This window comes from Pongo abelii, chromosome X (assembly GCF_028885655.2).
Source record: "Pongo abelii isolate AG06213 chromosome X, NHGRI_mPonAbe1-v2.0_pri, whole genome shotgun sequence".
NCBI classification, from domain to species: domain Eukaryota; kingdom Metazoa; phylum Chordata; class Mammalia; order Primates; family Hominidae; genus Pongo; species Pongo abelii.
This window is the reverse complement of record NC_072008.2, coordinates 38,156,151-38,182,164: the sequence shown is the minus strand read 5'-3', so window position 1 is coordinate 38,182,164 and position 26,014 is coordinate 38,156,151. Positions and strand designations below refer to the sequence as shown.

General features: G+C 38.7%; 1 protein-coding gene and 1 pseudogene across 13 annotated transcripts in view; both read right to left on the bottom strand.

Moving 5' to 3' along the window:
- The window catches only part of SYTL5 (synaptotagmin like 5), a 242,492-nt gene that overhangs the window by 179,645 nt on the left and 36,833 nt on the right, over window positions 1-26,014 (bottom strand). The gene's annotated exons all lie outside the window — the stretch shown is intronic.
- LOC100432381 (methylsterol monooxygenase 1-like) lies at window positions 15,667-22,701 on the bottom strand (annotated as a pseudogene).

The following is a 26,014-nucleotide window of genomic DNA, read 5'->3' as shown; positions in this document are numbered from 1 at the left end:
AATAATAATAATAATAATAATAAAAAGAAAATGTGGCACATATACACTATGGAATACTATGCAGCCATAGAAAAGGATGAGTTCATGTCTTTGTAGGGACATGGATGAAGTTGGAAACCATCATTCTCAGCAAACTATCTCAGGGACAAAAAAAACAAACACCACATGTTCTCACTCATAGGTGGGAATTGAACAATGAAAACACTTGGACACAGGAAGGGGAACATCACACACTGGGGCCTGTCATGGGGTGGGGGGAGGGGGGAGGGATAGCATTAGCAGATATACCTAATATAAATGACGAGTTAATGGGTGCAGCACACCAACATGGCACATGTATACATATGTGACAAACCTGCACGTTGTGCACATGTACCCTAGAACTTAAAGTATAATTTAAAAAAAAATGCTTGGGACAAGAAAAAAAAAAGTAGGAGACAAATCATTTCAATTATTCTTTTGCATTGATTGTTTTATGTTTATGAATCCATAGAAACCTCATTTCAGAGGCATTTGCTGCAGTTGAGACTTGAGCTTGGTTTGTAGCTTTGAAATTAAATTAGCAAGTATGTAACTTCAAAAAAAAGTATACATCACTTGTAATATGCATTAGAAATATTAAGTGAGTTAAAGTGTTGCTCTTAAGATTAAGAGATCAAGACAAATTGCTTTGATTTTGTAATGTACATCGTACAGTAACATATAAAAAAACCATCAATATTATACAAATATATGATTTACAGTATCCCCATTATAGCAAGACAAATAATGCAGTCATAAAATGTCTTTTAGGCATTTATTATGCAAAGCATGTAAATTATTGTTCTCATTATGACATAAGAATAATACTCTTTTTGTGACAAAAGATATATTGTGTTAGCTCAAGGTCCAATGAAGAGCTTCCAGGAAGTTCGAAAGTAAAATCCGGCCATGTTTGCTATACAATAAATAGAACAGCAACAACCTCTGCTACCCCTTAAGCATAAACTATCCCTTTACATAAACTTAAGTAAATGGCTTGTTACAAATAAAAATAAATAACAATTTAGAAGCTAGTTAACAAAAAAAAAAAGAGGAAGACAGGTGACATACATTTGCCCTCTTGTCACCTGATGCTTTTTGCCATGTTATGATGAAGCAAAAAGGACCTTGTCAGATGTTGATGCCATGCTCTTGGACTTCTCAGACTCCAGAACCATGAACTAAATAAACTTCTTTTCTTTATAAATTACCCAGTCTATGGTATTCTGTCATAGCAATGGAAAATGCACTTAAGGTAGAAAATTGGCAACAAGAAGTGAGGACATTGCTATAACAGAGATCTGAAAATATGGAAGCAGCTTTGGAATTGGGTGATGGGTAGAGGCTGTAAGAATCTGGAGGAGGCCAGGCGTGGTGGCTCACGCCTGTAATCCCAGCACTTTGGGAGGCCGAGGCGGGTGGATCATGAGGTCAGGAGATCGAGACCACGGTGAAACCCCGTCTCTACTAAAAATACAAAAAAAATTAGCCGGGTGTGGCGGCGGGCGCCTGTAGTCCCAGCTACTCGGGAGGCTGAGGCAGGAGAATGGCGTGAACCCGGGAGGCAGAGCTTGCAGTGAGCCGAGATCATGCCACTGCACTCCAGCCTGGGCGACAGAGTGAGACCCCGTCTCAAAAAAATAAATAAATAAATAAAAAGAATCTGGAGGAACAGACTAGGAAAAAAAAATACCTGTATTGCCATAAATGGTGCATTAACGGTGACTCTGGTGAGGGTTCAGAAAAAGGAGAAGACCAGAGAGAGTCTAAAACATTTTAGAGATTGCTTAAGTGGCCTTGACCAAAATATCGATAAAAATATGGACAGTAAAAGCCACTCTAATGAGGTATCATATGGAACTAAAGAAACTGGAGAAAAGGCCATTCTTGTTATAAAGTAGCAAAAATCTTGGCTGAACTATGTTCATGGCTGAATGCTTTATGGAAGGCAGAATTTAAGAGTGATGAACTGGAATAACTCGTGGAACATATACGAAAGCAGCAAAGCATTCAGGATGTTTCAAGGCTACTTTTAACAGCTTATAGTAAAACAAAAGAGGAAAGAGATGATTTGAAGACAGAATTTGTAATTAAAATGAAAGCAGAGTGAAATGATTTTGGACATGTGGTAGAGAATGAAAGAGCATTTTCAGCACAGGAAACCAAGGGTGTGACTAAGTGATCAATTGATAAGGAGATTAGTATGGGTAAAACAAAGCCAGAGACTATTGGGACATGAGGAGAAAAACTCTTAGAGATCTTCGAGTCTTCCCCTCCCATTACAGGCTCAGAGCTCTGCGAGAGTAGAATGGTTTTGAGGGATGGGCCACTGGCCACGGCTACCTTGGGTCTCTGTTCCTTGCATTCTGGTGCAGCACTCCTCATCATAACAGCTGTGGCCCAAGATGCTCCAGGTGCAACTTGACCTGCCACTCTAAACGGTACAAGACATAAACTTTGGCAGCACCCATGAGGTGCTAATTCTGGAGATGTGCAGAATGTAAGAGCTGTGGGAACATCCTTCACCCAGATTTCAAAGGATGGCATGAACAGCCTGGAGGCCCAGGCAGAGAGTTGTCACAGGGTAGAGCCACAGCAGAGAGCCACTACAAGGGCAATGCTGAGCAGAAATGTAAGGTCAGTTGTTGGGATTCACTCAGGATGGTGGCAGAAATATTAAAGGGACATATTAGGGAAAGTTATAGGGAATAGTCACAAACCGTTTGGAAGGCCGAAAGGTTACATAGCTTGTAATAATTGAACAGGCTGAAGGCAGCCGGTTCTTACATTAGAGAATTAGGTCATAAGGTAAATACTAGGGACAACAGAGTCTTCCTCATTTAAGTCTGTTTACCCTACCTCCAATAACTAACCTTTGAGCCAGATGGCCCTCATGGGGGAAGGTCAACCAAGGATATTGCCCCCTAATGGTATTTACTTTAAACCGCGGTACCTGAGCTTTAATCATTCGTAGAACTACTCTCTTAACTATGTTAATTATCCACAAGTGTGTTTACTCAAAGCTTCTGTTGTTAATTCTGTACTAAATAAATGCCTGGAGTGCGAGCTGCTCAGGGCCGGCCGCAGTTACAAACCTCTCTTGATGTGCAGGTGGTCGGACACTCAGCAGGACTGGCAAAACAGAATATCTGTGTGTCAGCGTACGTTTTAATCATCCATCGTTTAGGTCAGGGTCTGCGGGCAGATCCCTGCAGCTAATGCCCTCTTGTAAGGAGCCACACCTCAGTCAGTGCTGGAGCTGTCACAGGGAGTCCCCACTAGGGCAATGCCTAGTGGAGCTGCAGGGGAAGGACTACCCACAAGAATTCAGAATTGTAGAGCTACAAGCATTCAGTCCCCTTGGGAGAACTGCAGGCATAAGACTCCAACCTGTATAAACTGCTGCATGGGCTGAGCCCAGCAAAGCCACAGAGACGGAACTGCCCAAGGCTTTGAAGATTCAAACCCCCCCTCTCACGCCAGTACATTCCAGAGATGGCACATGGAGTGAAAGATCATTCTAAGCTTTAAGGTTTAATGTTGTTTCCCTGTTGGGGTTTTGACGTGCTAAGACCAGCTACTTATTTTTTCTTGCTTATTTTCTCCATTTGTAATAGGAATGACTATCCTGTGCTTAGCATTGCATTTTGCAAGTACATAGCTTGTTTTGATCTCACAGGCTTGCAGCTGGCAAGGAAATTGCACATTTTGAGTCTCATCTATATCTGATTCAGATGAGACTCTGGACTTTGGACTTTTGAGTTGATCCTGAAACAAGTTACGACTCTGGGGCTACTGGAATGGAATTAATACATTTTGCATGTGAAAAGAAAGTAAAATTTGGGGGCCAGGGGCAGAATGCTATGGTTCGATGGTGTCCCCTAAATGTCGTGTGTGTGTTGGAAACTTAATCCCCAAATTCATATGTTAATGGGATTTGGAGATGGGGTCTTTGAAAGGTAATTAGAATTAAATAAGGTCATCAAGCTAGGGCCCCCATGATGGTACTGGAGGCTCTATGAGAAGAGGAAGAGTGATCTGAGCTGACACACTCTTCCCTCTTGCCATAAGATGTCCTCCACCATATTATGACACAGCCAGAAGGCCATTAGCAGATGCTGGTACCATGCTCTCAGACTGCCTAACCTCTAGAACTATGAGGTAAATAAACTTTATAAATTACACAGTCTGGGGTTTTGTGTGTGTGTGTGTGTGTGTGTGTGTTTCTTTTTTTTTGAGATGGAGTCTCATTCTGTTGCCCAGGTTGTAGTGCAGTGGCACAATCTCAGCTCACTGCAACCTTCGCCTCCCAGGCTCAAGCAATTATCCTGCTCCAGCCTCCTGAGTAGCTGGGATTACAGGTGCCCACTACCCCACCTGGCTAATTTTTGTATTTTTAGTAGATCTGAGGTTTCACCATGTTGGCCAGGCGGGTCTCGATCTCCCGACCTCAAGTGATCTGCCTGCATTGGCCTCCCAAAGTGCTGGGATTACAGGCGTGAGCCACCACGCCCAGTCACAGTCTATGGTATTCTGTGATAGCAACAGAAAATTGACTAAGAGTTGATATTATTAAAATATCTATACTACCTAAAGCAATCTACAGATTCAGTGCAATTTCTATCAAAATTCAAATAGCATTATTTACAGAAATAGAAAAAACAATCCTAAAATCATATGGAACCACAAAATACCCAGAATAGCCAAAACTATCTTGTTAAAAAAAAAAGTTAGAGGCATCATACTTCACTATTTCAAATGTATTACAAAACTACAGTAACCCAGTAGTGTGATACTGGCATAAAGACAGACCTATACAACCAATGGAACAGAATGGAAAGCCCAGAATTAAACCCATACGTGTAGTCAACAGACCTTCACCAAGGGTGCCAAGAACACACAATTGGGAAAGAGTCCTCTCAGTAAATGATGTTGGGAAGATTGGACATTCACTTGCAAAAGTATGAAATTCTACCCATGCCATACACCACACACAAAAATTCACTAAAAATGAGTTAAAGACTTAAGTGTTAAGACCTGAACTTTAAAACTCTTAGCAGAAAACACGGCAGGGAAAGCTTCACAATGTTGGTTCTTGGCAATGATTTCTTGGCTGTAGCCTCAAAAGCACAGGCAACAAAAGCAAAAAATAGACAAAGGGGACTATATCAAACCAAAAAGCTTCTACACAGAAAAGGAAACAACAGGTAAAAGGCAACCTACAGAATGAGAAAAAAAAATTGCAAACTATGTATCTGATAAGGGGCGAATATACAAATATATAAAGGTTTCCTACAGCTCAATAGCAGAAAAACAAATAACCAAATTTAAAAAGTGAGCAAAAACTGTGAATCGACATTTCTCCCAACAAGACATACGAATGGCCATGAGGCATATAAAAAGATGTTCAGCATCACTAATAATCAGGGAAATGTAAATCAAAACCACAATGAGATATCACCTCATACCTCTTAGAATGGCTACGATAAAAAGGAAAGATATCAAGTGTTGGTGAAGATGTGATGAAATTGCAACCCTGGTACAGTGTTAGTGGGACTGTAGAATGGTGGATCTGCTATAAAAAACGATACGGAGGTTCCTCAGAAAATTTAAAATAGAATTACCAAATGATCCAGCAATCCCACTTCTGGGTATTTACTGCTATTAAATAGAAATATGGATCCCGAAGGCATATCTGTGCTCCCATGCTCATAGCAGCATTATTCACAATAGCAATGATATGTAAACAACCTAAATGTCCAACTACAGATAAACAGATAAAAAATACGGTATATAAATACAACTGAATATTATTCATTATTTAAAAAATCATGAAATCCTGCCACATGAGATAACATAGATGAACTTTGTGGACGTTATGCTAAGTGGAATAAGCCAGTTATAGAAGAACAAATAATGCATTATTTTACTTATATAAAGTATCTGAAATAGTGAAATTCATAGAAGTAGAGAGTAGAGTGGCAGTTGCCAGGGACTGGCAGGGGGAAATGGCCACTTGCTATTCAATAGGTACAAAGCTTCACTTATGCAAGATGATTAAGTTCTAGAAATCTGCTGTACAACGTTGTGCCTATAGTAAATAACACTTCATTGTACATTTAAAAATTTGTAGAGAGGGTAGATCTCATGTTAAATGTTCTTACCAAAATAAAAATGAACTAAATTAATTATCTAATTAATTAAATGACTTGATTTAAGTACAGATTTTTCAGTAAAGTGCCCCAAATTACACTGAGCATAGACAAGAACCAGCAACTAGGCAAAGTGAACTACAAGTATAGATGTAGAATTCTAAAATCTCTGGCCACAATAGTTTCTGCTTTTGCATCTTAAACTGAGACTATATGCTAAATAATTGTTTAGCTTGGAATTGCAAGATTAGTCCATGTAGTTACATTTTGTATCTCTCCCACACAGTTCAACCAGTAGAGTTGGCTTAAGGGAATCAATAAAATATGGATGTTTGTATACAGGTGTGTTCAATTTCAACATGGTCCACCATGGAAAACCGGCCATAAGTAAATGACTAAGGTCTGCATTTGTCTCCTGTTCCTCTCATGATCACTTTGTGGTGATGCCTAAGAAGCCCCAGATGATACAAATGCTCAGGTGGGAAGCTTGGGACTCAGTCTAGGAGTAGGAGTGAAGGAGTCCTTACCAAAGACCAACATGGAACTTGAATCCTGAGGTAGGAAATAGCTATTGAGCCAATTCACAGAGTCCTTTAGGGAAAGGTAATCATAAATTTAATTACTTAAAACCTAGAACTTTCTTTACATTTCCCAGCCAGTGTATTGCTACACAAGGGTGAGTCTCAACTAAAAAGATGTGAGCATTTTCCCCAGTCAGAAAAGGCTGTCATCTCTTAACCTTAAGACCAAAAATAAGTAAAAAATGTTCATCTAATTATGTTTCTAGCATAACACAATACAGACGATGTTGGCAGATAATTCCAGTCTTTTACCTCACTCATTTTGCAAACACAGTAAAACAAATAGTTTGAGTCATCATCTTTTGACTCTTAAAATCTATTACATAAATTGAAAGAAGCATAAATAATTTAGATATTTTTAAACAAACTTACATATAATAGGCAACCAATTTAAACAATTCCTCTAAGTTCCCTGGAAAGAGACCAATGTGTAATCACCAATTTTTAAATAATCCGTGCTGTGGTACCAAATGAATATAAATGTAATGTTAAAAAAATTGATCAATAAATTATAATCTCATTTATTATTTGTAAAACATTTTTTGCCACATCCTCTCTGATTTTTTTATAACCACATTGTAAGGTATAAAAGAAGGGACCATAACCCTAATTTTACAGATATGAGAAAACTCATTTGCCCTGGATCTCGTATCTCATTAGTGGTAAAAAGATCCAGTGTTCTTTACAGTATGCTGCGAAATATTTCCTGCTATTGATAAGACTTTGTTGCAATGACCTCTAAGAATTTGGTATCATTAAATAAAGGTTATATAAAAGTTTTTCTATTTTTGATATTTTTTCTTCATATGGCATACTGGACTTGAAACTTAAGAGACCTGAAATTATGTTCTGATTATGTTAACTCACCATAGCTTCATAGTGACACCAAAAGAGCTTTGCACACAATGTTGCTAAATGTCCATTTGTGCGTGTATGTGTGTGTGTATGTGTGTGGTGAAAGATGGGGAGGAAAGTTGTAACTATCAGAAATATAATACAACATAAAACACACTTAATTAAATCAGTTTTGCAAATTGTGAAACATCTGTTATGTTTTTATTTACTCCAGCATGGTCCAAGAGTTATAAACTTCTCATCACAACAGAAATTGAAAGCAAAGGTCAATTACAAATGTTATTTCATAGAGAGGTCTACCATTACCATGTCAGAATGCCAGAAATAAGTAAAGTTCCCTTCTTGTTCTTGCTTACTTATCTTTAAGACCTTGTATTTGCTTCTAAAGCTGTATGTTTCCTTGAGGAGAGCATCTTGTCCCCATTTACGTGAACTCATCAAATCACCAACCCTAGATCAATCTGCCTTCTTCATGTCCATATCCAGGACAGCTAGAGAAAAATCACACAGCCCTACAGATTGGGTGAGAAGACAAACTTGTGGTCCACAAATCAGCTAAGCCTAATCACCTGTGAATTCTTGTCCTTATCTTCAGTCAGTTCCTGAAGCCAGTGCCCTCAATGACTTTTCAATGCTCTTCTGAAATTACTCAGGCCCTGATGCCCTCCCTCTTAGCCTTGGCTCTCTCAATATACTGCCCTTCCATTAACTTACTGATGTCCACACTCAGCTGTACCTCATCATAGGTTCAGAGGACTAGATGTTCTTTTCCCTTTTCAAATCTACATTCTTTCATTTTTTTTGTCCTAAATCTCATCTCCTCAGCCTTGCTCCATGATCTTGTTCCAACAAGCATTCTCTTTTTTTCTTTAACTTGAATATCTCAAGTTTCACTGATTCCTTTATCTCAGCCTATAAACAAGTCTGAAATACACACGCATTGGCCGTCATGTAGTCTACTGTACAGTTTGTCTCTTCTTCATATTTATTATAATAAATTTATTAAAATACTTATCTGTACTTGCTGTGTCCAAACCACCTCTCAGTCACTTCTCAAGTTGCTGTAATCTGACTTTTACCCCCACTGCTCTCCCGCATCTTCACTAATGTGGGGATCCCCAACTCCCTAGCCACAGTGATTAGTAGAGGGATGGGCATGTGACTTACACCTGACCAATCAGAGTCTTCCCTCACGTTTATTTTGTATTTTGAGATAACAAGGAAAAAACTCCTTTTTTTTCTGGTTTTGGAGCTAATAGAATATGAATCTGGAACTGCCTAAGATCATGACTCTAGCCTCAAAAGGTCACTCAGCTTAAAAGAAAAAAAAAAACCAGACTCTGAAGGAAAAAAAGATGGTGTTAAAATTTCTAGCTTTAGTCATACTCAAAGCCAGCTCTGACCCTGAGTGTTCTGATATGATTATTTTATCCATTAAATTCTACTCTTTGGCTTAAATCAAATTCTTATTTGTTGACTTTTCCTTCTCAATTTCCTCATCTGTCATCTACTCCAGCAACATCTTCTCATTCTATTATATTCATTTCATCCTGCATATGCTTCCTTTGATGATTTCAACCAGACTCATGCTTTCAAACTTTAAACTATGAATGATAACTCCCAAGTCTATATCACCAGACCAGTTCTCTCCACTGAATTTCATACTCAAATATCAACATTATACTAAATAATTTCATTTTTAAATTAATTAATTTATTTTTTAGACAGAGTCTTTCTCTGATGCCCAATAACTTCATTTTGATTACCCAAAGGCAACTCACTTCAGAGTGAATATAAACTCGTTTTCCTGAGGTCAGTCCTAGGACATGTTTACCCTGGTGGTTCTGGCATAATTATTAATAGCACTCTTTCATGTTCTCCGAAGTGTCCTGGTTTTGATGATAAAATTCATAGTCACTCTCTCTCAGACTCAATGTTTCCTACACTGAACCCACTATCCTTCTTTCTGTATCTCAGTCAGTCACATTGGAAGCCTAGAGTCATCCTTGACTCTTTCCCCTGAATCTGTCCTCCATGTTATAACAATGTCCAGGCCTTGAACACTTCTTGAATCTATCATTTTCTCTCTTTTCCAGCTGCCACTGCTCTGGACTTTTACCATCTTTGAAATAGCCTCTTAACCTCTGGTCTTATTCCCCTCAAATCTATCACCCACAATAACAATAAGGGTGTTGAATTATTGGCCCAAATTCTTCATCCCTCCTAGTGTCCATCCTCCTGGTGTCTTCTCCAGAAAGCAATCCCTGGCCCTCTCCTTACCCCAGTTACCTTTGCTAATGACATTGAAGTTCCTTCCACTAGAGATGGAGTATACTTCCCTACCCTTTGACTTTGGTTTATCCACGTGATTTGCTTTGGTCAGTATAACCACAGGTGTAACTCAAGTAGGAGTTTGGCAACTTCAGTTCTTGTGCTTTTGACCTTGTCATGGAAAGAACATTTCTTGGCTAGCCCATAGGTCTAATAAAGACAAGAGTAAGGTCAGCAAAAATTGGACCCTGTCTACCATCTGGAGCTAAGTGCAGACAAACCCAGGGCTAGACAAACCCAAGTGCAGAACAGTTAACTCCCAATCAAGTAGCAGAAGGGTGAAGAAGAATAAATTATTGTTGTTTTAAGCCAGTTAATTTTCCTGTACTTTTTAATGGAACAATAGCTTATTGACATAACTCCCCTCTCTATTTTAGTTAGTAATTCTGAATTCATCCAAAAGAGAAGCCTAAAGATATCCTTGATTTTCCCTCCTCACCCTGACCTTTACATTCCAACAATTCCTAGATCTTACAAATCTATATTCCAAACATTTCTTGAATTCAGAGACCCCTCTGTATTTCTTTTGCCACTGCTCTGATTCAAACCCTCATATCTTTGACCCTGGATTATTGCAATAGATTTGCCTGGTCTCCTTGTGTCTAGCCCATCCTCCTCAAGAATATGATCCATGTATCCACCAAAGGACCTTTCTCTAAGGAAATTTGACCATTTGTCCCCATTGTATTCCTTCTCCACTTCGCTAAAAATTCTTTAGTGGGTTTCCACCATCCACAGAATAAAGTCTAACTTCCAAGCAAGACCCTTGCGGTCTGGCCCTAGCTAACTCTTTAGACTCATCCCTCACCATTCCTGCCTTACAATTTTTACTACAGCAACACTGCTTGTAGTTTCTCAAAACCTCTCCAGAAAGCAATCCCTGGGCCTCTCCTTACCCCAGTTTATGGTTTTCTCCTCCTTGCTCCCCACAATTTGCTGTACATATTTATATGTACTTACCACAGTATAATGACCTATCAGTCTATCTCTCCTACTATCTTTTTGAGGGAAGACTGTCTTACTCATGCTTTAATTTGAATCCCCCACCCTAGGGCAAAGCCTGACACATATGACATGCTAAATAAATATTTAGTGAGTAAATGAATGAATGACTGATTTAAAAAAAAACTCATAAAACATATTTATACTGTTTATGAAAATGCTTTTGATATTTTCTGTTCCTAATCCCAAATAATATATTTTTCTTGCTATTAATACATGTGATTCAAAAAATAACCATTGAAATCAATTCACTTATTTACCGAGGATCATTTAACAGATCTAATGTTAGTAATATGAAAGCAAGATAATGGAGTTCAGCATTTATTTCCACATAGAAACAGATATTTAGTAAGAATTTAATAGAACAGGGCCTCTTAGTCAGATGGCACTTTTCTTTGGTATATAATAGTGAACTAAACTTTGAAAAAAAAATTCTTTTACTTTATGGATCCATAACTTTTTTTTTTTTATTCCTTGAAAGTCTTTCTGCCATTCAGGTCAGATCAATTTACACATATTCCAATTTCTTCCATGATTATTGTTCTACTCAGGCTCTTCAGTCAATTTCAGTAATTGCTATAAAAGTAAAATTGTATTACATGTTGGATGGATAACATCCATCATGTGCCGCACTGATTAACAATTGAAAAACTTTAGTACACCTTAAAACGAACACATATCAAGATATGTTTCCAAACATCTTTACACTTTCATAGCCTGAAAAGCTCTCAGAAGAAGAACTTATTTAATTTGGTCAAAAATCAATATTTGGTGTATTTTCAATTACTATCTTTTATAATAAAACTGTTAATGAATAATATTTTCTATGACAACCAACTAAATATACATCATACATTAAAGGTAATTTCAACCAATATTAAAGCCACCAAAAAAGCAATACGCTGGTCTGAGTTTCTTAAATAGGAAAGCATTGCATACTTCTCGGTTATAAACAGAATTCCAAGTACAGGTTCTGAAGACTGAAAGCATATATCAAACCTTCAGAAAAGTAAAAGTAAATAAAGATATATTCTGCTTTACAGTTATTATTTCTGAAAGGTAGTAATTCACATATAAGTTATCAAATGGTATTTGAAAATCTTCCTACCTAAAACAGCTCTTCTGAAAATACTTTCAGCAAATAATTATTTCATAAAATATATATGCACAATAGAGCAATATCTTTTAGATATACATTTATTAGGTTTCCTCTAAGTGAGAAATACTGTAGAGTAGAGGAACAGGTGCCAACAGAAAGGGTCCCAGAAGCATATATACCATATCTAAGAGCAAGAGGATGTTTAAATACATAATTTATATTTCCTTAAGTAGGAAAAAAGGTGAAAGGCAATGACTCAATCTATTGAGAGAAAATCTTTTAAGCTTCTTGAGGTTCCAATTTGATCATGATGGCATTCCTCAAAGATTTAAATAGGTATTGATTAAAGACTTCATAAAATACAGAAAAGGGTTGGGAGCATGAATAGTCCAAAACAACAAAGGATACAAATCACTCACATTTAACAATTTTTTGCAACAGGCATTCTTTTCTAATGATGTGTACCTTAGACCAGTCAAGAAATTGATTTCCATGTCCTAAGCATTCAAACCACTGTCTATATGACAGGAGAGATCTAGAGTAGAATTAATAATTTGTCATGGTTCACATGCAATTATAATGTTAAACAGCACATAATTACAAATTAAACACAACATTTTTTTAAATGTTGTACCCAGGATCTACTGGGCACCCAGGTGCAACTAAAAGGGCAAAACGTGTACTCTACATTTCCTTTTATTTTCCCTAACAAGTGTATGTTTTCCTTTTTTGTCTTCCTTGGTGCCAAGTAAGCTTCCCTCATTATGGTAAACATTATTTATTTTTTCCTTTTTTCATGTTCTACCCTCTAACCACAATCAAAATGTACCTGTTCTTCTCAGATATTGTGAGGTGTAAGAAATTAAGCTGATTAAGGTGGAAGCACTAATGGCATGATAGCTTACTCTTTCCAGATTTAATCAATGAGGAATACATTGGGCAGCAAGCAATAGCAATATCAATAACGACAACAATAATAAACAAACTGCAATGATAGAAACCATTGGAGGTACCTCAATGTCAGGTTGGTTTGGTGGCTCACCCATGTCATGAAGGACATAGGCTTTTTCTGCTGTTATGTTTGACCATCCTTAGCATATGGGATTTTGTTCTTTGAATGGTTGCTTCATGGTTTCAAGATGCTTTTCCTAGCTCCAAGTATCACAATAACAAAGTAGCATTTAAAGGCAGGAATTCATAGAAATTAGACTGAGACAAGTCATTTATGTACCTTGTTCCTTTTATTAGAAAGTACAAACTTTCCATGAAGCCCCATAATAACTTCCCTTATATCTCATTGGCAGGGGAGAATAGGAAAGTGAGTCTCAGGTTTTTTCAGCCTCCATGGTAGAGGTGGACAAGAGAAGAAAGGGGTTGGAAATGATTTTTAGATTCCAATGTGAATGGCTGCCATATCAGATAACATGATTGAAATTGAATAGGAACCTTTAGAGTTTACATACAGAAAAGAAATAGCAACAAATTGAAGCTCAGTTTGTTTTAAAATCTCTCCCCTCTAGATATCTGTATTCCTATGTTCACTGCAGCATTATTCACAATAGCCAACCTAAGTGTCTGTCAATGGATGAATGAATTTAAAAAATGTGGTACATAAACAAAATGGAATACTATTCAGCCATAAAAAAGAAGGAAATCCTGTCATTTGTGACAATATGGAGGAACCTGGAGAACATTATGTTAAGTGACATAAGTCAGGCCTAGAAAGGCAAACATCCATGATCTCACTTATATGTGGAATCTAAAACAGTTGAACATAGAAAGTAGCTTGGTAGTTACCAGAGGCTGAGGCGGGGAGGTGGTGGCAGATGGGGAAAGTGGAAATGTATACATATATCAAATCATCAAGTTGTACACTTTAAATATATATAAAAATATATGTAAATATATAAATTCTAACCATCATCTATACTTCAATAAAGTTGCAAAAAATAATTTAAGCAAAAATTGTATAAATGATTTTATAATAATATAATATATAATTTTATAATAACATATTATATAATAATATTCCTTGAAAAAATATATGCTTTTTATTTTTAAAAATAAAACATAAAACTAATGCTTAGAAAATTGATTCCAGTGATGCTTTTGGACTTTAAATTCTAATATTCCTAGTAAATAAAAGCAGCTCATGTTATACCTCTTGTTGTCATTAACCTTTACTACTCTGTTATATAAGGTTCCCTGTCATTATTGTCCATTAGACTGCTTGGTAATAGGATAAACTTGGGAGAAATTATGCAGGATCTAAATGAAATAAGTGTAAGAAAATAAGAAAAAAAGATCCTGACAATTCTGAAGCCTCCTGGAGTAGAATTTGCCCACTTAAGAAATATTCTCATACTGAAACAATGAAGCTATGAAGATTTGGAACTCTGTGTATTTGGGCTTAAATTGACTGAGTCATTTGGTACTTTGGTTTAGTTTGGAAATGTATAAAAACATCAGGAAAAGAAATATGAAATGGAGTTGGGGAGGCACAGGAGAAAATGTTTTCAAATTAAGTTGTTAACAAATAATCAAATAGTTCATCTTATTTAATCTCACAAAAATCCTTCAAGGTGGCTATTATTAGCCTCACTTAATGTGAGGAAACTGAATATGGAAAAAAATAACTAGCTTAGCCAAACTTACAAAGTGGGAAAATTAGGATCTACACCAAAGTCTGTCTGCCAAATCTATGCAGTTTCTATTTCTTCTACCCAACAGAGAAAGAGTGGCCAGAACACATGCCCAAAAAGATGTAAATCTTAGCTAAAATGATATCAGTTTTCTGATGGTGTATTAGTCCCTTTTCACACTGCTATAAAGAAGTACCTGAGACTGGGTAATTTATAAAGGAAAGAGGTTTACATGACTCACAGTTCTGCATGGCTGGGGAGGCATCAGGAAACTTACAATCATGGCAGAGGGTGAAGGGGAAGCAAGGCATGTCTTACATGGTGGCAGGAGAGAGAGAGAGAGCAAATAAAGCCACATCCTTTTAAACCATCGGTTCTTGTGAGAACTCACTCACTATCATGAGAACAGCATGGGGGAAACTTCTGCCATGATCCAATCACCTCCCACCATGTCCCTCCCCCAACACGTGGGGATTACAATTTGAGGTGAGATTTTGGTAGGGACACAGAGCCAAACCATATCAGATGGAAATAGGAAATGTCTTATGATGCACAGGAATATTCACAAAGCAATCACTGAATGAAGCTGATTGACCAGAGATTATCAAGAAAAGGGTGAGCCTTATAATACGAAGACAATCAATTTGGCCCCTCAGAAGTGAGGGAGAAATAAGGGACAGTGAATGAAAGAGGAAAGTTTAAGGAGAGGAGGAAATGAGGGAGAGAAGAAAGTGGGGCAAGAGAGAGAGTAAGGCAATGAGGTGATGAGGGGACTAGTTTTGCAGGAAATACTTATTATCTGTGTATTCCTACATATACAGAATTTGTGTGTAAAGTAGAAAAAGTCTCCACTAGGAAGATAATTAGAGGTTATGAATATTCCTTTTATCACTTAGCAACCAAGACACATGCTTATTTCTGCTCCCCAGAAGCAATGTTAGCTACTAGTTTCAATTCAGGAAAATGTGTATCTTCAGGAAGGTTTATGTGAGATATTTATTCAGCTTTTTCTCAAATTTCTTCATATTTTCACTATAAACATCAAACTGAAAGTGTGTTCCAAAAATTCTATTCCACCATGAAAATGTAGAAGCATACTTTCTGATGAAGTTTATGTGGTGTAAATCATGATGCTGAGAACCAGCATAGAAAAGGATGAGATTTAAAGCTTTGAGAGGAATATCATAACCACGATGGGCATCAATAGTTTCTATCAAATAAATTGTCACCCATGTCCAAAGAAGAATTAATTACATGATCATACAAAAGCATGATTCCAATGAAAAATCCAGTTCCAAGAATTAGAATTTCCAAAGGATGTGCACATTCAGCTTCTATTCCAAATGGAGCTTGAAACTCTTCATGAATTTTATGAACCTATTTGCATATTCTTTTTGTGGTACAAGAATCTATACAGGCTTAGAAATAGTGCCAAGTAGTATCAAAGACTGTAGTATAGCCAAAGCACCTTACCAAAAGCATATACCATTTTGTCATTCTTTTTCAATCATAAAGAATATTGAAATACTCTGTAAAATAATAGGTTCCAAGGGGGAGGAGCCAAGATGGCCGAATAGGAACAGCTCCGGTCTACAGCTCCCAGCGTGAGCGATGCAGAAGAGGGGTGATTTCTGCATTTCCATCTGAGGTACCGTGTTCATCTCACTAGGGAGTGCCAGACAGTGGGCGCAGGTCAGTGGGTGAGTGCACCGTGCGCCAGCCGAAGCAGGGGTGAGGCATTGCCTCACTCGGGAAGCGCAAGGGGTCAGGGAGTTCCCTTTCCAGGGGTGACAGATGGCACCTGGAAAATCGGGCCACTCACACCCGAATACTGTGCTTTTCCGACAGGCACCCGAATACTGTGCTTTTCCGACGGGCTTAGGAAACGGTGCCCCAGGAGAGTATAGCCCGCACCTGGCTCAGAGGGTCCTATGCCCACGGAGTCTTGCTGATTGCTAGCACAGCAGTCTGAGATCAAACAGCAAGTCGGCAGCAAGGCTGGGGGAGGGGCGCCCGCCATTGCCCAGGCTCGCTTAGGTAAACAAAGCAGCCTGGAAGCTTGAACTGGGTGGAGCCCACCACAGCTCAAGGAGGCTTGCCTGCCTCTGTAGGCTCCACCTCTGGGGGCAGGGCACAGACAAATAAAAAGACAGCAGTAACCTCTGCAGACTTAAATGTCCCTGTCTGACAGCTTTGAGGAGAGCAGTGGTTCTCCCAGCATGCAGCTGGAGATCTGAGAACGGGCAGACTGCCTCCTCAAGTGGGTCCCTGACCCCTGACCCCCGAGCAGCCTAACTGGGAGGCACCCCCCAGCAGGGGCAGACTGACACCTCACACGGCCGGCCAGGTACTCCAACAGACCTGCAGCTGAGGGTCCTGTCTGTTAGAAGGAAAACTAACAGAAAGGACATCCACACCAAAAACCCATCTGTACATCACCATCATCAAAGACCAAAAGTAGATAAAACCACAAAGATGGGGAAAAAACAGAGCAGAAAAACTGGAAACTCTAAAAAGCAGAGTACCTCTCCTCCTCCAAAGGAACGCAGTTCCTCACCAGCAACGGAACAAAGCTGGACGGAGAATGACTTTGACGAGCTGAGAGAAGAAGGCTTCAGACGATCAAATTACTCCGAGCTATGGGAGGATATTCAAACCAAAGGCAAAGAAGTTGAAAACTTTGAAAAAAATTTAGAAGAATGTATAACTAGAATAACCAATACAGAGAAGTGCTTAAAGGAGCTGATGGAGCTGAAAACCAAGGCTCGAGAACTACGTGAAGAATGCAGAAGCCTCAGGAGCTGATGCAATCAAATGGAAGAAAGGGTATCAGCCCTGGAAGATGAAATGAATGAAATGAAGCGAGAAGGGAAGTTTAGAGAAAAAAGAATAAAAAGAAACGAGCAAAGCCTCCAAGAAATGTGGGACTATGTGAAAAGACCAAATCTACGTCTGATTGGTGTACCTGAAAGTGACGGGGAGAATGGAAACAAGTTGGAAAACACTCTGCAGGATATTATCCAGGAGAACTTCCCCAATCTAGCAAGGCAGGCCAACATTCAGATTCAGGAAATACAGAGAACGCCACAAAGATACTCCTCGAGAAGAGCAACTCCAAGACACATAATTGTCAGATTCACCAAAGTTGAAATGAAGGAAAAAATGTTAAGGGCAGCCAGAGAGAAAGGTCGGGTTACCATCAAAGGGAAGCCCATCAGACTAACAGCAGATCTCTCGGCAGAAACCCTACAAGCCAGAAGAGAGTGGGGGCCAATACTCAACATTCTTAAAGAAAAGAATTTTCAACCCAGAATTTCATATCCTGCCAAACTAAGCTTCATAAGTCAAAGAGAAATAAAATACTTTACAGACAAGCAAATGCTGAGAGATTTTGTCACCACCAGGCCTGCCCTAAAAGAGCTCCTGAAGGAAGCGCTAAACATGGAAAGGCACAACCGGTACCAGCCACTGCAAAATCATGCCAAAATGTAAAGACCATCGAGACTAGGAAGAGACTGCATCAACTAACGAGCAAAATAACCAGCTAACATCATAATGACTGGATCAGATTCACACATAACAATATTAACTTTAAATGTAAATGGACTAAATGCTCCAATTAAAAGACACAGACTGGCAAATTGGATAAAGACTCAAGACCCATCAGTGTGCTGTATTCAGGAAACCCATCTCACGTGCAGAGACACACATAGGCTCAAAATAAAAGGATGGAGGAAGATCTACCAAGCAAATGGAAAACAAAAAAAGGCAGGGGTTGCAATCCTAGTCTCTGATAAAACAGACTTTAAACCAACAAAGATCAAAAGAGACAAAGAAGGCCATTACATAATGGTAAAGGGATTAATTCAACAAGAAGAGCTAACTATCCTAAATATATATGCACCCAATACAGGAGCACCCAGATTCATAAAGCAAGTCCTGAGTGACCTACAAAGAGACTTAGACTCCCACACATTAATAATGGGAGACTTCAACATCCCACTGTCAACATTAGACAGATCAACGAGACAGAAAGTCAACAAGGATACCCAGGAATTCAACTCAGCTCTGCACCAAGCGGACCTAATAGACATCTACAGAACTCTCCACCCCAAATCAACAGAATATACATTTTTTTCAGCACCACACCACACCTATTCCAAAATTGACCACATACTTGGAAGTAAAGCTCTCCTCAATAAATGTAAAAGAACAGAAATTATAACAAACTATCTCTCAGATCACAGTGCAATCAAGCTAGAACTCAGGATTAAGAATCTCACTCAAAACCGCTCAACTACATGGAAACTGAACAACCTGCTCCTGAATGACTACTGGGTACATAAAGAAATGAAGGCAGAAATAAAGAAGTTCTTTGAAACCAACGAGAACCAAGACACAACATACCAGAATCTCTGGGATGCATTCAAAGCAGTGTGTCGAGGGAAATTTATAGCACTAAATGCCCACAAGAGAAAGCAGGAAAGATCCAAAATTGACACCCTAACATCACAATTAAAAGAACTAGAAAAGCAAGAGCAAACACATTCAAAAGCTAGCAGAAGGCAAGAAATAACTAAAATCAGAGCAGAACTGAAGGAAATAGAGACACAAAAAACCCTTCAAAAAATTAATGAATCCAGCAGCCGGTTTTTTGAAAGGATCAACAAAATTGATAGACCGCTAGCAAGATTAATAAAGAAAAAAAGAGAGAAGAATCAAATAGATGCAATAAAAAATGATAAAGGGGATATCACCACCGATCCCACAGAAATACAAACTACCATCAGAGAATACTACAAACACCTCTATGCAAATAAACTAGAAAATCTAGAAGAAATGGATAAATTCCTCAACACATACACCCTCCCAAGACTAAACCAGGAAGAAGTTGAATCTCTGAATAGACCAATAGCAGGAGCTGAAATTGTGGCAATAATCAATAGCTTACCAACCAAAAAAAGTCCAGGACCAGAGGGGTTCACAGCCGAATTCTACCAGAGGTACAAGTAGGAGCTGGTACCATTCCTTCTGAAACTATTCCAATCAATAGAAAAAGAGGGAATCCTCCCTAACTCATTTTATGAGGCCAGCATCATCCTGATACCAAAGCCTGGCAGAGACACAACAAAAAAAGAGAATTTTAGACCAATATCCTTGATGAACATTGATGCAAAAATCCTCAATAAAATACTGGCAAACAGAATCCAGCAGCACATCAAAAAGCTTATCCACCATGATCAAGTGGGCTTCATCCCTGGGATGCAAGGCTGGTTCAATATACACAAATCAATAAATGTAATCCAGCATGTAAACAGAACCAAAGACAAAAACCACATGATTATCTCAATAGATGCAGAAAAGGCCTTTGAAAAAATTCAACAACCCTTCATGCTAAAAACTCTCAAGAAATTAGGTATTGATGGGACGTATCTCAAAATAATAAGAGCTATCTATGACAAACCCACAGCCAATATCATACTGAATGGGCAAAAACTGGAAGCATTCCCTTTGAAAACTGGCACAAGACAGGGATGCCCTCTCTCACCACTTCTATTCAACATAGTGTTGGAAGTTCTGGCCAGGGCAATCAGGCAGGAGAAGGAAATCAAGGGTATTCAATTAGGAAAAGAGGAAGTCAAATTGTCCCTGTTTGCAGATGACATGATAGTATATCTAGAAAACCCCATTGTCTCAGCCCAAAATCTCCTTAAGCTGATAAGCAACTTCAGCAAAGTCTCAGGATACAAAATCAATGTACAAAAATCACAAGCATTCTTATACATCAATAACAGACAAACAGAGAGCCAAATCATGAGTGAACTCCCATTCACAATTGCTTCAAAGAGAATAAAATACCTAGGAATCCAACTTACAAGGGATGTGAAGGACCTCTTCAAGGAGAACTACAAACCACTGCTCAAGGAAATAAAAGAGGATACAAACAAATGGAAGAACATTCCATGCTCATGGGTAGGAAGAATCAATATCGTGAAAATGGCCATCCTTCCCAAGGTAATTTACAGATTCAATGCCATCCCCATTAAGCTACCAATGACTTTCTTCACGGAATTGGAAAAAACTACTTTAAAGTTCATATGGAACCAAAAAAGAGCCCGCATCGCCAAGTCAATCCTAAGCCAAAAGAACAAAGCTGGAGGCATCACACTACCTGACTTCAAACTATACTACAAGGCTACAGTAACCAAAACAGCATGGTACTGGTACCAAAACAGAGGTATAGATCAATGGAACAGAACAGAGCCGTCAGAAATAATGCCACATATCTACAACTATCTGATCTTTGACAAACCTGAGAAAAAGAAAAAATGGGGAAAGGATTCCCTATTTAATAAATGGTGCTGGGAAAACTGGCTAGCCATATGCAGAAAGCTGAAACTGGATCCCTTCCTTACACCTTATACAAAAATCAATTCAAGATGGATTAAAGACTTAAATGTTAGACCTAAAACCATAAAAACCCTAGAAGAAAACCTAGGCATTACCATTCAGGATATAGGCATGGGCAAGGACTTCATGTCTAAAACACCAAAAGCAATGGCAACAAAAGCCAAAATTGACAAATGGGATCTAATTAAACTAAAGAGCTTCTGCACAGCAAAGGAAACTACCATCAGAGTGAACAGGCAACCTACAAAATGGGAGAAAATTTTTGCAACCTACTCATCTGACAAAGGGCTAATATCCAGAATCTACAATGAACTCCAACAAATTTACAAGAAAAAAACAAACAACCCCATCAAAAAGTGGGCGAAGGACATGAACAGACACTTCTCAAAAGAAGACATTTATGCAGCCAAAAAACACATGAAAAAATGCTCACCATCACTGGCCATCAGAGAAATGCAAATCAAAACCACAATGAGATACCATCTCACACCAGTTAGAATGGCAATCATTAAAAAGTCAGGAAACAACAGGTGCTGGAGAGGATGTGGAGAAACAGGAACACTTTTACACTGTTGGTGGGACTGTAAACTAGTTCAACCCTTGTGGAAGTCAGTGTGGCGATTCCTCAGGGATCTAGAACTAGAAATTCCATTCGACCCAGCCATCCCATTACTGGGTATATACCCAAAGGACCATAAATCATGCTGCTATAAAGACACATGCACACGTATGTTTATTGCGGCATTATTCACAATAGCAAAGACTTGGAACCAAGCCAAATGTCCAACAATGATAGACTGGATTAAGAAAATGTGGCACATATACACCATGGAACACTATGCAGCCATAAAAAAGGATGAGTTCATGTCCTTTGTAGGGACATGGATGAAATTGGAAATCATCATTCTCAGTTAACTATCGCAAGAACAAGAAACCAAACATCGCATATTCTCACTCATAGGTGGGAATTGAACAATGAGAACACATGGACACAGGAAGGGGAACATCACACTTCGGGGACTGTTGTGGGGTGGGGGGAGGGGGGAGGGATAGCATTGGGAGATATACCTAATGCTAGATGACGAGTTAGTGGGTGCAGCGCACCAGCATGGCACAGGTATACATATGTAACTTACCTGCACATTGCGCACATGTACCATAAAACCTAAAGTATAATAATAATAATAATAATAAAAATAGGTTCCACACATAAAAGCAGCTGGATATAAAATTGATTAAAGAGAAGTAATTTAAAGCATTTCCATTGGTTTTCCCATGTCTCTGTTTTATATTTTTCAGTGTTATTCTTTTTAATGCAAGGTATAAATTGAAATAGAAATCCAGGTAAAAAGAACAAGAAATAAAAGGTTTCATGAATAATAGCAGATCCCCGTGTTGCAATCTAGAACATAGTATAATTATTAACATACAATTCCAAGCGTTTTAAAATGGTTCTTGCAGAGGACTCTCAGGTAAATGTGAATCTACATACTCCACAGCTACAAATGCTGAACTAAAGATGCTGGCACTTTCATTTGTTGCCATTTCTCAGATCTCTGCATAGAGCCTTCTAATTCTGGATGGTCATAAGGTGACTATAGCCATGATTTTTGATGCTTCTGATTTTGTCATTCCACCTGTTTTAGCCAACTCTCATTTACTCATGAGTAAACCATACCTAATAAATTTCTAAAACTCAAACTGACTTCTAATAACAGACTTGCTGATGTGAACTCAGGAAGTACAAATTTGTTTACTGTTAAGATTAAGTAAACATACCACAACAGGATGCAGATGGGATTTTAAGGCCCAATTTGAAGACACGCTCTGAGTTCATTGAGTCTTCAGTGAGCCACCAACAGTGGAGATCAGGTCTATTGGAAGGTGCAAGGACAGTGCCACCCTTATCATCAACCAACACCACCCTGCTTTCCCATCGAGACTGGAGAACTATGCAGAAGGTGGAAAAGTCACCAGTCTTTTGGGCACTGTTCATGGAGACTGATTATTCCCTCCCATCCCACTGAGGAGAAAATAATTTTCTGAAATAAAATGATTATTTCCAGGAATACAAAGTAAGATGAGAGTCATGGAATCTGACTAAGATGTCATAAAGTTAGTATCAAATCTTTGGGAAAGGGGTGTTGACACAGTTGGGGGACAGTTAACTGACAAAAATAAAACCACATCGTATTTTTCTTCTTACTGAATTAAAAACCCTCAACAAACTTGCTCCATGAAGGCTAAAAAGGTAAATTCTAAAATCATATAATTCACAGTTATCTCAATTTATAATTCTTGTAAAAATAGAACTACTGTACCTATATCTCTGCTTCGCTTCAGATTGTATTCTCAAGAACACAGTACAATTTATTGAAACAATAACATATATGTAAAGTTAAGAGTAGTTGCAGAATGCAAAAGCTTTGCTTTGAAATCAGTCTACCATCTATTTAATTATTAGTATAGGAAGTTGTACCAGCATTGGAAGTTAGTTTAATTTGGGTTCCCCCAAAAGTAGACCCTGAGGCAAGGACTTGGAGGCAGATAAGTATTTATGAGGTAATCCCAGGATGCAAAAGTGTGAGATAGAGAAAGTGAGACAGAGAAAGGAAGAAAAAATCAAATGTATTCTACTTCTACAGAAAAATGGGACTCAGTCTCCTTGAGGATACTGTGAAGAACTGCACACAATGCTCTTCAAAATTATACCATCAAAGGTAGGGGTGGCTGGGGCATTAATCTACCTACTCCTACTCACCATTGGCTAAGGATTGTCTCTGGAGGTGTTAACTTACTTTCAGTTGTGCCTGCATTCATGGAATGACCCTCCATTTTTTGCCCCACTGCCCACTTGGCATGGGTCTCTGGCAAGTGCAGGGGATTCATCTCCACAAATGAATGGAAATCAAGTTCCCAAGGGGTTGGGGCAGTTTTGTGGTATGTCACAAATTCCTGCTATAGAGGTTTAAGTGATTTCTGCCTTCTTCATGGAATCACCTGCTAATGTAATAGATTTCTTTAAGTATATTATCAATTACACAGGCATTTTAAGATAAAAAACATACTCATCAATTATTGCCAAATGTCAAATCTCAATCAAAATGACCCCCAGACTCTTTTCCCAGAAAAAAAAAAAAAACTTTTTCAACAGGTACATCATTTCCAAAACAGACCAGACCTGCGATAGACTTTTAAATATTAGGAATACATAGGATGGGGAGTAAGAAGATTTGGTTATAGCTTAGCCTAGGGCCATAAACAATCCATAAATAAACATGAAATGACTATGCTCCAAAATTCCTCAGCTATGTCAGGCCATGGGAAGTTCCTTTCTCAGGCTTCCACCTGAGAGGCTTCTGCCTGACATATGAGGAGCATTTATAGTAAACTGAATTTTGATTAAAAGCTCCAGAAAAGCAGGGAACAATTGTTTATGAAAACCATCTAGATTAGTGTGTTCAGAACTGTGCCGCTGAGGCCATGGAAGAGAAAAAAATAAAGGGGTAGGTCTGGACTCCTCCCTTGCTTCAACAGTAGCCATGGTGAATTTTTGTTTGTTTTGTTTAGGCTTGTGCTTCAGCTTGAAAGACACAGAACAAATTCTTTCGATTTACAAATGAAACACAGGCTGGGAGCCATTAAGTGGCTTGTTAAAGACCACGCTGCCAGACAGAAGCAGAGCTAGAACGAGGAATCTGACTTCTAAGTAACAACGACTCTCTCCTTTAACCTAGTTCTGACCTTGGGCTTCCCTCTTTGTCCCTGTAGAATCAAGTATAAGCAAGAATGAGGCTAAGTTAGTTTACTGAAAATCCCCCACACTTTGTATCATCAAATTTCTCAACCCCCATCCTCGATATCAAATCACCCTGGCCAGCCTTCAGCAGGAGTTATGTTGAGTTGGTCTAGTAAGAGTCACCCTTACCCTGAGATTTCCTTTTAGTAATTTTCCACCCCCTGACCCTCACCCTGCTCCTTGGCTGTAAATCCCCACTTGTCCTTATTGGAGTCAGAGTTAAGCCCAATCTCCTTCCCCCATTTCAAGACTTTATTGCAGTGGTTCCTCTACCTATAGCCAATAGTCTCTCCCCAAATAAAGCCTTCATTACCATCTTTAGCAAGAGTCCTTAAACATTTTCTTCTTTAACATAAGCTAGCAATGCACTTCCTAATTCACCTTAGTTTTCCTTTCCAAACCTGTGTCAATTCACAAAAATACTCTCAGCAGTAAGCCTCCCTATTGTCTTCCCTTTAACAAATGTAGTGAGAATTTAAAATGGTACTTAAAACAATACTGACTATGGTCACTTCATCCTCTCTAGGGGAATGATTCAAATCTTCTCAGAGGTAGATAGCTCTTTTGTTTAGAAAAATACTTTGATGATGGGCCTTGACTGACTTGTTCATAGAGAAATGTGAGGACCCATGCTCAAAGTTTAAATGAATGAGAGCCAGATTACACCATGAAACAGAGTAAGAGAGACTAAGGTGGCCAGGAGGGAGGCCAGCAAGAAGGGAGGAAGGGATGAAAGCAGGGGAGAGAAAGAGGAAGAGGCAAAGATATAAGCAATATGGAGGCCTGAGGAGAAATTCTCTGTGATTGGGCATAGCTAAAGAACTGAGAACATGGTGGCATGATATTCTGTTGTAAGTTTGTGGTACTGGGCTGGGTTGTCACGATTTTTTCCCTTCCCTGTTATTTCCAAGATTTAGAAATCGGACACACACAAAAGCCATACGTTAGTTTTATTTGAAAAAAGGGAGAAGTGAAGCACAGCAATGTGGAAGAGGATAGGAGAGCCCAGAACGGATAGAGAAGACCTGGAATTAAGCAGATGAGCTGGTGTTCAAGAGCTTAGCAGAGAATGGTGCTATACCATAAACCAGCCCAGGACAACGTAAGCCATCTGTGGGGAG